At 37.9% G+C, this 12,289-nt stretch overlaps 1 protein-coding gene across 1 annotated transcript in view; it reads right to left on the reverse strand.

The window, feature by feature from the left end:
• Dhc36C (Dynein heavy chain at 36C) overlaps nt 1-12,289 on the reverse strand; it is a 369,284-nt gene that overhangs the window by 227,769 nt on the left and 129,226 nt on the right. The window lies entirely within an intron of this gene.

Below are 12,289 nucleotides of genomic sequence, written 5' to 3' on the forward strand. Positions count from 1 at the left end.
AAATAAAGATAAATCAACACATTAATAATTAACATAATTAAATTGTTCTGTGCATCATTGAAGCTCCACATTACATTCCACCTGGGTAGACTTAGGATATGTACAGAGTGAACCATGGAAAAAAGTACAAAGGATAGTGCAAATAATAAAAAATATAGAGTAGGTACATTAAATGTATTGATGACTGTGCAATACAGACACATTGCAATTATGGACACAAAAAAACACCCTGTGTATGCACAAACACAAACATCAAAAGTATACCTTCACTTTGATTATAACACCAGGCAAATCACCTCCATTGGTGTAAGCTTATCTCCTAGTAGTAGCTGTTGCACAACTTGCAATTTGTGTGGATGGAATTGTAAATCACATTTCACAATCTGACACAACAAACTGCAACTAATATGCAGCGTCCTTGCATGTTGATGTAGCAAATATGGCAGACTTTGCTACAGTCACACAGACTTGAATATTTTTGGGCAGATGAAATGTCGTCTGGGGGCCCTCATGCTTCCTGTCAGTAACCGAACGTGTTTGACACCTCTGTTTCACACACCTGGATATCCTTCTTCTGTCTGGAATTGGTGATCATTTCCATAGCATGCACTGGACGGCTACAACATTTTTCTTTCTCATGCATGCGGGCCCCCACAGTCTGAATACGCAACTGCCTTCGGCAATGACTCACGACGGACTAAATGGCAGACCAAATGTGAACTGCTTGGGTACAACAGGTGGCACAACCACAGTGTCTTTTGTTTTTGTACTATTGTACTATTTTTGTACAATTTCCTGTGACCAACTTGATTTACTTTATATTGTAACCATGAACATTACAAGGTGAGATTGATTGATTGATTTGGTGTTTTTAAGTACACTTTATGCACAGTATGCACAGTAAAGTGGGATCTGAACCACTATGTGCCTCCACTGGGTATCAAACCCAGCACCCCTTGCTTACAAGGTGACAACCCTACCACTGCACCATCGGGGAGGCCCTGCAAGGTGAGAATGAACCGTGAATCAACCCAAATGGGTCGTTCACTTCAAATTAGAAAAAAAGTGTATTATTTTTATAGTCTATAAAATAAATGAAGTGCAATTTATTAGCATACCAACACTTTATTTAATAGTAGGGATGGGCCAATACCGATAAACTACCGATATAAAATTTACCGATACCGATAACAGATATAAAATTAGAAATGGTTCTTGAAAGATTCATTTACCTTCTTAATAAATGTGTGATTCAAGGTGACTGCAGTGCAAAAGAAATTGCATATTTAGACATTTACTTTTTTAGAAAGTAGTTCATGGAGATTATCCATAAAAATTACAATAAAATGGCAGAATTTTGCAGTAAATTATCAGATATTTATCGATATATCGGATCAGTAAAATAATCGGTAATTTTACCGATAAACCGATATGCCTATATTGGCCGATACCGATAGGGTACAGATTAATCAGTGCCATCCCTATTTAATAGTCATATTGTTCGCTCCTTCCCTTATTTCATTATTTTATTACCGGGGTGTAAGTAAGAAAAGGTACTAGCGAGAGGTTCAGTAACAAGGCTCACACCATTCTATGTTCGGAGTGACGCCTCCATCCTCCAGGTACATACCTGCGCTGTCTTCCTCGATGTTCACACACCAAAACCAAATCCAATACTGATCCCGAAATTCCCTTCCGATCTTCTCAGATCGGTTCGGTTGCTTCGCTATACAAATTCCAATACCTGTCGATTCATATCCATCTGTCAGGCTGGTACCTTTCCACGGACGAGGCAAGTAATGGAATTTGTAATGTCTGCATTCCAAACCGACGAGAACATCCTGTCTCCGTAATGTTTCGTTTCAAGTACACCTTCTAATATTTTACCTACAAGTCAACATACCTCCCTGTCAAGAAGCGTCATCTCCGATGGTCGCTTGTCTGAGTGTATCATTTATTGGTTCATACATGTTAGCAATTCCTTTGAAACAATATAGAAGTACATCAAGAAACTATCAAGCCTGGTAAGCAGAAAAATTTTACCAGTACCCATCCATAATACTTATTAGTATGCATAAATAATGCATAAACAACTAAATACCCATTAAGAACCAAAGAGCAGTAAGTTGATTAACTAAACATATGAATATGAAATTAGGATAGCTGCTTATAATACATAACCACAACCATTACCAGCACAATATATTTTTTTACGATGTTTTTGTCCCTTAAATTGATTATTTTAATATTACGTTATCACTGGTGTTCTTTGCATCGCCAATGAAAACGTAAATCATGATGCACTATACACTATCCTGGAACCAAAGTTTATAATTATTTACAAATCTGAATGAAAAAATATTCACTTTTGATAAGGCATAGTTTACACTGTATGCCATAATGACACTATGTAATCACTTAGAGAATGTTCACTGTTTAAACACATTGTGTTCAAACCTTAAGGGTTCAATACGACATTATTTCGTATCATTGTGTTTATTTTCACTTAATCACTTTGTTTTATCATTTTGAAAGTACCAGTTTCTTCTGAAATAATTCACGCAATGATTGCAGATCAGTATGATTTCAATTCCCCAGGTTCTGAACTGTTCACCTTTGTCCATGCAGAGAAATGTATCTGACTTCGTAGCACAATTGAGACGAACCTAGTTCCTGTACTTTATGTAGTCTATTGGGACTTCACTAGGGATTGAAGTGGTGAACTTGGCGTTTCCAGTTCTTCGAACTTCTTCATTTTCACATCTTGTTGCAACTTGTAATGATTGATGACATCCTGGGCAGTTGGGATGCTCTGGTGAATTGGCGTTTGGAACATGTAATGCTACTAATTGGTCCTGCTGGGAAGGATTTCCAAGTTCGTGAAATACTTGCCTGCTATACTAAGGTGTTGTAAGCTGGGATTCGGATCACAGTGGAAGAATCACATGTTGTCCTAGGTGAGAAACGTCTTACACTTCTTCTCCAACATCCGCAACTGGGACAGAAGGTTCTTCTTGGATGCATTGTCCTGTCTTAGCAGTATCAATTTGAATGTAATAGACACACATTCAATGAATGCTGTTCCTTCTTTGTCCTGTCCAAACAAAGTGTAGCCTCCGGAACATTCCTCTTGACTTGTCTTTCATTTTTCTATTCTCCAATACGGCAAGTCCATCGTCCATCAAAACCCTGGGGGGGGGGGGGATGCTCCGAAATTGGATTTAATCTGGAGGTGTATTCTGTAGAAGGTGGAAGACAATTTGGGCGGCGTTGGTCCTCGAGTTTTCCTCTCTCGATCTTCGACGATGCTCTGGTGTTGTAGGTACCTGTTAGAGGTGGTCTGAGCCATTGAAAGGAAGGAGAAAGAGAAAATAAGGATAGGAATGTAGTAATTGGACATACACCAATCGACATGTACTCAGCCAATTGTAGGGCGGCTTTAGAAGTTCACTGTCTGCCTGCTGGACAGGGTGTCTAATCCATTGGTTAAGTGCAAGTCGGTGGTGATGTGCCTTAACAGATACTGTCAAAGTGATGTGATGGGATATCGATACAAGATTGTTTAGCCAGCGCTTTGGAAGAAGAAGGAATAGGGGGTGGTGCCGTTGATGGTCTGATATGTCTATTTTGTGCTATTCTTACAGGAATTATTTGTTCTTCATTTGTGACATTTATACTGCGAGCTTGAGGGGTAGGTTTTTGTCGACTGGTTGTTTGTTGTGCAAGGGGACGACAACAAAAACAGGATTTAATTTTACGAACAAAACATGCCGTAATTAATAAAAATAAGATAGTCCCTACAATTATTAGAGATATCGCTGTCGCTGTATGTGACGCAGTTTCGAAGGGCAGTGCATTATTATTATTATGATTATTATTGCAATGAAACACAAGAATTATCAATCTTTATGAAAATTAATTCATTTACTGTTCTCACTCATATGTATTATGAGGAATTCGTTATATATATATGGAATTACCAGAATTCCAGAAATTGTGTACTAAGGGATATCAGATACGCTCAAGTGCGCACTATACTTAAATGGCTATCTATGAAGACAAAACCTGTCCCTAGCATCATTAAACTTCACATAAGTGAAATATTATTATTGCGAGCGTAAATTCATACATACTGTATATAAATATAACGTGTGCACTATTCCATTTAAATTATAACAGGAGTGTATACTCTGCAATATACGTATGTATATTGTTGTAGAGAATTTACACTAAATATCTTAATGCTCGTTATTCTCTTAATGTTCTAATGGCTCTATTATATAAGTTTCTTGCATAATCGTGTTTCACTGTAATCTTCGAATGCAGATGATGTGAGTTTTGAAGAAACTGCTTACATGCGAAACTTCTGTCACTTCTGCTAGTTGCTTGTTGTTCGTTTGATGTCACTTGCAGGATGATGTCACGCTACTTCGTTCCTTGGCCGCTGTAATAGGAGATGTATGTGTTTTGTTGATATCCCTCTCTTCCAAGTCGAGGAGGCGAGTGTTGCAATCTTCATGAAAAGAAACCAGTTTATTCAACTAAGGATAGTTTGGCGTGGTTATCACGAAATTCTATTTTTGAAGAGGACAGTTCCTGTATATTTTGATAAGATTTAACAAAATAAATGCATTTAGGTTTTAATTAAACATGGATGCTTCGGTTGGACTGCTTGTTTTGTAGTGTCGCTTTTCTTCCCCTTTGACTAATCGCGATGATGACGATGAAATGATGGAATGACAACGTTCTTTCCCATTTGACTTTCTGTGGAATTATGTCCCTTTGACTTCTGTCTCTTCGGCTTCTGACTGTTCTGCAGACATTTCGTCGATGTTAGCATTTTCTTCTTGTATTTTCTCCTTTTCTTCGAAGAAGGGTTTGACTCTTGTTATGGAAAATGTGTCGATTTTATCCTTTCCTCAGCCGTCCTTGTAGCTTATTCGTACGCTGTTGGCATTTTCCATTTCAAGAACTGTACCATGTATTTTGAAGTAATTTGCGAAGTGCTTAGGTACATTTCGTTTCGGAACTGTGTCTAAAATTAGCACTTTTTGTCCAGGTTGAAATTCAACATGCCGTGTGTGTTGGTCTGAGTACTTTTTCTGGGTTTTAAATTTCTTCTGGAGATTTTCCTGTGCTTGTTCACGCATCGCTTGCAATATGTCTAGGCGTTCCTTGTTAGAGTGCTGCAACAAATTTGGATCTATTCCTAGCAATGAATCCATCGCGTTCTTTGGTTCGTAACCGTACATAAGGTAATGTGGAGAATATCTTGTTCCTGTGTGTACTTCTGAATTTATCGCAAACGTTATGGCCGAGAGATACAGATACCACTGTGCACATTTTTTCATTACATACGGTCTCAGCCTTTGCTTTAATTTCTGAATATGTCTTTCGGCGAGTCCAACTGTTTCGTGGAAATCTGTGTTTGCGAATCTGAGTCTGACGTTCAATAATTGACTCAATTGTTCCATGATTTTTGAAGTGTGCGCTGGTGCACGATCAAGCGTGATGTTGTCTGACACACCAAATCGCAAAATGATCTGTTCCATTAATGCATTGGCGATCGTTTCGGCGTCAACTGAAGGTATAGATGTCGTTACCATGTACCTGGTCGCTTGATCAACGCAGATGAGAACGTAGCGATGTCCGTGGTTGGCTGTGGCCTGCAGTGGACCGCACGTGTCGATGACCCACTTCCTGGCTGGGGTCGTGATCGGTTTGAACGTCTGAAGGGTGAGCTTCTTTGGTCCGAAATCTCTCTTCGACATCTGGCATTCGAGGCAACTTTTTTATTTCATGTACACCCATCATTTTAATCCTGGGAAGTAAAATCTTTTCCTGAAATTTTCATACGTGGAAGATGGTGAAGCATGAGCTGCATTGTATTCACAGCAATGAATCTTCTCGAAAATTTCATCTTTTAATTTGTGGAATGCACAAGAGAAGTTCCTCTGTCTTGTTGTATCGATGACGTCTGTACAGTTTGTTGTCTTTGATGACGTAATACTGTGCTGCTCGTACTACTCCTGGATCTTGCATCGGATCGTTGTTGATGACTTTAATGATAGGGCCGAATAATGGATCGTCTTCTTGATGTTGTCGAAAGCTGAAGTTTTCGTCCTCTAGGTGGAAAATTAGTTCAGGGTTGTCTTCACTGTCGGCAGGAGCTTCCTCTGCTGGATAGCGGCTTAAAGTGTCTACAAGGGCATTTTCTGATGACTTGACATGTTTCACATCGAAGGAAAACTGCTGTAGTTCCAGAGCTCTTCGTGCCAATGGACCTGTCAAATTTGATGCTTGTCGTAAATAGGATATGGAGTGATTATCAGTTATTAAAGTAAAATGGCTGTTTAGCAAATAATATTTAAACACTTTTACTCCATAGACCACTGCGAGAAATTATAGTTCAAATATTGATTTCTTCTTCTCTGTGTCGGTTAATCTGCGGCTCGCGAAGGCAACTGGGTGGCGTGAGCTTCCGTCTTCCGAATCTTGCCAAATGCTGGCTGCGAGGCCAACGGTAGACGCATCGGTGATGAGGTAGGTCTTCTTGTTTTGAGAATACGGTTTGAGAACGGGAGAACTGAGAATTTTATCCTTTAATGCATCGAACTCTTTCTGGTGCTGCTCTGTCCACGTGAACGGAACGTTCTTTTTCAAAAGTTTATATATGTTATCCGCTAAAAATGAGAATCCGGACACATATTTCCTAATGTAAGAACAAAGTGCTAAGAAGCTCTTCACGTGTTTCTTATTGTTAGGTGTTGGAAAATTCTTGATTGAATTAATGATTTTGTGGGAAATTTTCATCCCTTTTGCAGAAAGAAGATGTCCCAAAACGATGGTTTCTGAAAATGTGAACTTACATTTCTTTATTCCAACTGTCATGTTTGCTTTCCTAATCCTATCAAATATTTGTTGAATTAGGGAGAAATTCTCTTCAAAAGTGGAAGTTGCTATGCACAAATCATCTAAATAGGTGGCTACTTGATTGTCGGGAAGACCACTGAATACAATGTCCATTAGTCTATTCATAAAACTACTGGATGTCTTCATGCCCATAGGTAAACATGTATAACGGAATGAACCACAACCTGGAATTGCGAAGCTGGTAACTGGACGTGATTCTTCTGATATTGGAATTTGAAAATAAGATTGAGCCATGTCCATTGTAGTGTAAAAAAATTTACCCGCAAGACGTGCTAAAATGTCATTGCAATCTGGAGTGGGATATGAAACATTGTATATTACTTTATTAATTTCTGAAAAGTCTGAAACTGGTCTGTAGGTTCCATTTGGTTTCTTAACTAAGAATATGCGATGACGAAATGGTGAGTTTTCACAAGGTTCAATGATCTGTTGTTCTTGAAGTCTTGTTATTTCATTTTTCATTTTTTCCCTTAAATTTATGGGTATGGGAATTTGCCTAGCAAATGGAGGAACACATTCAGCAACATCTATGTGTGCTTCCATTGCGTTTGTTTTAGAAAAGCACTCAGAATTCCAATACATGATATTTGCATAATTGTAAATTAAATTTTTAATTTTGAGCTTTTGGTCCTCTGTTAGTTCTGGATTTATATCAATTTGTTTAACGTCATAAAATTTCCTATGTTTAGTGAGTCGTTTTAAGGTTTCCTGGTCTAAATTTTCGTCACCTTGCTCGAATGAATGATGTACTTTATGACCACTATTTGCATTGACGTTAGTGTCTCAAATTTCAGAAATTATTTGGTTACTTCCTGCTGAACCAATTGGAGTGTTTTTCTGTATTACTACCGGATGATTTTTTGTGTTTGTTAGCAAAATGTGAAATTCTTCTTCATTAACTAATGCATAAGGTGTTAAAATATCTAATGAGTCCAACAATTCTTTATTCGGTTCAAATGTGTTATATTTAGTCCCAATCTGGATGTTTTCTAGCCGTAGTTTTATATAAGTTGAGGATTTCGGTTTTAATGTTATTTTATGTTGTGCTACAAATGTTGAACTTTGATTTAAATCTAACATTTGAAATATTTGATCAGGAATGGTGTGTACTTTGCTTTCGTCACTGGAAAATTGCCATTTTGGTGAATACCCTAATCTCTGCAATGAGATCGTATTATCTCCTAACGATATGTTTGCTTTATGTAGATTTAAAAAATCTGTGCCCAAAATTGCATACTGGAATTTTGTATTAGCTATTCTGAACGGGTGACAGTAAAATTTCCCACCGATTCGGAATCGTATGAAGGCAATTTGTCTGACAGTTATGGAATTTCCACTTATTCCTGCAATGGTTGAATTTATGTTTATTCTTTTTGCATTTGTTGGAACCAAGTTGTCATTTATTATACTACAATTTGCACCTATGTCTACAAGTACTTTACAAGGTTTCCTATTTACTGTTGCTTCTAGAAAACTAAGATTATTCTGTTTAATTATGGGAACTATATGTGAACTTTTCCCCTGACGACCGTTCCCACGTTCATAGGGTTTCAATAGTTTAAAGAGGCATTAGGTGATTGTTGTTCCGATGAACCTGTCTGATTGTAATATACTTGTTGATTATATTGCTGGGCTGTATGTTGTTCACGTTGAGGGCAACAGTTTTGGCAGGGTTGGCATCTCTGAGCTTGTTGAGGGTGTTGTCTCTGGAATGGCCTATAACCTCCTCTGTGGTAATTTGAACGTCCCCTGTTCCCACGTTGGTAACCATTGTTTGAATTATTTGATCTATTCTTTGGGAATGTGAACTATTCCTACCGTTATATCTTTGGCGTGCAGGAAATCTATTATTAGTTCTAGTAGGCTGTGATCTATTCCTGAACGTTTCTGCACTATTCTGAAAATGATTAATTTGGAGTTCATTCATTTTAATTTCCAAATCTTTTAATTCATCTTGTGTTACAAAGTTTTTTTCTGTTTGCAGTTGACTGTTTATTTCCTGTTGATTATTTGAGCTAGTTTGAGGTTCTTTTATGGGAGGTTGGGTTACTATGTTTTGCAATCCTATCTGATTTGTTGATGCAACTAGACCTTGAGTATATTTAAGGGCCGCTAATTCCCTAGCTTCTCTGTACGCTTGCTCTTCCAAAAGGGTTTGTTTTCTTTGCAAGTTGTTGATGAACCGTAGAAGTTCATTCACCGAATTAAAATTCTTGTCGGAAGCTACTTAAAGGTACTGGGTACGTAGTCCCCTCACAATGTAATAAATTACATGATCCACGGATGCTTGGGGGAGATATTTCTGAATCAAGGCATGCTTACGCAAGATGTAAGCTTGCGGGGTTTCCTTAATTTGTTGGACTTGTTCCTTTAAGAAATCCTCAACCAGGAGAGGTTGACCAATGTCCCTAAAAGTGTTGGTAGTTTCTGTTTTGAGCATTTGATACTCCTTATTTGCATAATCTGGTTGAGATTTTATTCCCGTTATTAAATCTAAAGCGATTCCAGTGAGGAATACAGGCAAGAAATCTTTTCTTTTTGCAGGGGTCCAAGTTAATGCATCCGCCATATTTTCAAAAGTTGTGAAAAATTGATCAACTTCTAAGGGCAGGGTAGCTACGATTTTTTGATTATGAAATTCCCTGACTTTTCCAGGTTTTCCAGACTAGAAATAAAATTTTTCCAGACATGTTTGTCGTCATGATTTTTGCTTTTGAACCTCATGTTTTTCAATTAAATATGCAGGCACGTTAATTATTATGAATATGAATATACACAGTTATTAGCTGAAAATTTACCAAGTGATTAATATAATGCTATTCAATGAAAAAATAAATAACTATTGTACTTCCCCATTTTCACGAAGTCATTACAATTAAGGTGGTGTAAAAAATCAATAAAAAAATGTGGCATATATCAAAGCTTCACAATGTAACCTATATACAACCTCAATTAGCCTGTATCAATGCAAATGAGAAACAACAGAAAATTAGGTCATGTACCTTTAGAAAATATGCAATAAGTTTAATGATTATATTTTTTAATTTATTGAAAATAGTACATATTACGGAAATTCAGAACTTGAATGGGGCCGGTGACCAAACATACACCTAAAAAAAATATATATGCGGGCCATACTTTGGAATCAAATATCTCCATTATTTGAGTTTTCCACATGCTGGAACCAATTTTATATTACGGAAAACATCGAAATCTATCTTTTAAAAGGTAACAGTTCCGAATGTTTTATGATTTATTTTTTTTCAAATTTTCCTAGCAGGAAGACTAATTATCATAGAATTTTGGCAATCATTGTGACACGAAATTTGAACTTTCCTTAAAATAATGAGCACTATTTGGATTCGAAAAAAGTTATTTATGTTGAAAAAAAAAATTCAAAATGACCTTACTCAATCATACACGCTTCCCACGGACAAGGTATTCTCCGGTTGACAAGCGACAGTAAGTATCGTAAACTAGTGGGAATGAATGTAGAAATAAATCGGAACCTTAGTAGAGTGCATTCAGGGTCTTTATTTTAATTCTAAGACAACCAAACCTGACATTCCTAACCTAACCACAAAAGCATATATTGACAAAATCTTAAGTAATCGCTAAAACTCTGCAGTATGTGTTAACAGATATAAATCGAAATCGAACCATGTAAAAGTTGCATTTGTAGCATGATGAAATCGTAATAAAACAAAAGGAACTTGGGTTCATTTTCACCACTTTTCAGCATAATTTCATTCTACACGCAAACAATACGTAAAATTACTATCGGCATGAAACCAACATTCCTAACCTAACAACAATGTGTGACCAGCGTAAGTTTAATTCCTCTATTTCGCACCAGTTTTTAAAAATAAATTCGTTCTACATGCACAAAACACGTGCATATTCGAATAATGACGTCGCTGATACTGCATAAAATCACTAATTTCTCGGGTGTAACACATCTCTGGAATGTAAAAAACTGCGACAACGAGCAAATGAACTAGTTGATCAAGTTGCTTCTGAACGGGTCGCAAACGAAGGACTCACATTCACAGAACGGGTTCACGGGGGGAACAAAGTAGTGAGTCCCATTGGTTTTACTCGGCATCCGCACCCGTCCAGTGTGATGTCAACCACAGCCAGTTACGTGAAATTCTGCTCTTCAAGCTTTATTGCAGATCCAAAACCAATGAACTGTCTGAACACCAACCTGCTCCGCTTCACGTATCAAAAGAGAACGGGTTCCGAACGGGTGTGTTCTTGAAGAAAGAAAATTTCCTCAGTACACACAAAGCTAAAGCAACATTTTTTCCGAAAGAAATTCTGAGGATGGCTGGTGCGTAGGTTTCGTCTTGAGTAAATTGTTCTCTAAGGAAAAATCTCACACCTCTCCAAATTCCGGTCTTCAACAGGTTCACAAGAACGAGTCCCAAAATGAACGGATCCAAGAACCTAGATCCGAGAGTGAATATAGAATTGAAATGCGAAGGAACCATAATTTTGTACGTAACAGACTAGAAGTCATAATGACGAGAGGAACAAGTTTCTGAACTGAATCTTTTGGGGGAACTGGAATCACAAGAACCGAATTCGGAAGTGGAAATGAACCATTCGTTCATTTTGTAACTGGTTCTCCTGCAACTCCAAAATGCACGTAAATTCCAGAAAATATGCAAAATTCCATGACTATTCCCTGACTTTTCCCTGACCAACCAAATTCCCTGACTTTTCCCTGTTTTCCAGGTTTTCCAGTCGCGTAGCAACCCTGTAAGGGTTTTGCCCCTGAAAACTTTTCAGGTTGAATAAAATTTGGTATGTTCAATGCCATGACTTCAGTATTGTTGACAACGGTGGAAGGAATAATGGCAACACAGTCCGTGGAATGTGCAGTGTTGGTGGAAAACTGCTGTATGTATCGCGACCTTGCCCTGGTGACGGGACGAGACGGTGAAATCGGAACTGTTTGTTCCGCCAGCTGTTGAATCCTCGTTAAAGATAACTCTAATTCATGTTCATTTTTCCTTATCATTCCTAACCCGCGTTTTGAAGCACATACTTTCTATAAGGAACTCGCACCTACAACTAAAAGTTACAAAAAAGGCCCGTACCTCCAACCATGTTCGCTCCTTCCCTTATTTCATTATTTTATTACCGGGGTGTAAGTAAGAAAAGGTACTAGCGAGAGGTTCAGTAACAAGGCTCAGACCATTCTATGTTCGGAGTGACGCCTCCATCCTCCAGGTACATACCTGCGCTGTCTTCCTCGATGTTCACACACCAAAACCAAATCCAATACCGATCCCGAAATTCCCTTCCGATCTTCTCAGATCAGTTCGGTTGCTTCGCTATACAAATTCCA

Source organism: Lepisma saccharinum, chromosome 20, assembly GCF_977018435.1.
Source record: "Lepisma saccharinum chromosome 20, izLepSacc3.1, whole genome shotgun sequence".
Classification (NCBI taxonomy): Eukaryota; Metazoa; Arthropoda; class Insecta; order Zygentoma; family Lepismatidae; genus Lepisma; species Lepisma saccharinum.